The following is a 752-nucleotide window of genomic DNA, read 5'->3' as shown; positions in this document are numbered from 1 at the left end:
TATTTTTATTTATTAACTATATTTATGATTTTAATGGATAATCCCCCTAGAAAACACATTTATTTGATAAAAAATGGTATGAAATGATTAGTAGTAAGGGGGCCTATATAGAGTCATGACCTACTTTCCGTGACCTTGACCTTGACGTCACGGCCTTGTGCCGTGACCTCGTCCTACTGGCCCTGACCTACTTAGACTGGCCTTGACCTTGATGACGTCACGGACTACTGTGCCGTGTGCAACGTCCTACTGGCCCTGACCTACTTAGTCTAATCCTGACCTATTTAGCCCGACCCCGATCCGTCGTACTTAGCAACGCCCGTGCTATCCTGTCTGTAGGATCCCTTGCTACTAATGGGAAAGTGCAGGGGGGTTTTCCTCTCTAAAACTGTCAGAAGTATGTTTCACATCCAATAGCCGATGATTAATAAATCGAGATGCTCTAGTGGTGCCGTTAACCTACCACGTCTAAGGACTGCCCGACACGAGGTAGTGTATTTAATTTTAGCGCGCTGAATGATGAATGGTTATCACTGTTTACATCCGGGAAGCGGTGGTATCTTGTGTTGGCAGTCTCTAAATAAAATACTCTTCGGAACTAGAAGTTACATTCTTAAAGACGTGAAATAAGAAATGATTTAAATAGGTGTAAAATAGAATTGTCGTTCTACGCTATCTGATAGTGCATTCACAAGATTATTTATGAACTAACCTATTTCGTCACTTTATTCCGCGCTTCGCCGCTCACACAT

This window comes from Gigantopelta aegis, chromosome 10 (genome assembly GCF_016097555.1).
Source record: "Gigantopelta aegis isolate Gae_Host chromosome 10, Gae_host_genome, whole genome shotgun sequence".
Classification (NCBI taxonomy): domain Eukaryota; kingdom Metazoa; phylum Mollusca; class Gastropoda; order Neomphalida; family Peltospiridae; genus Gigantopelta; species Gigantopelta aegis.
Note: the sequence above shows the minus strand (reverse complement) of the source record.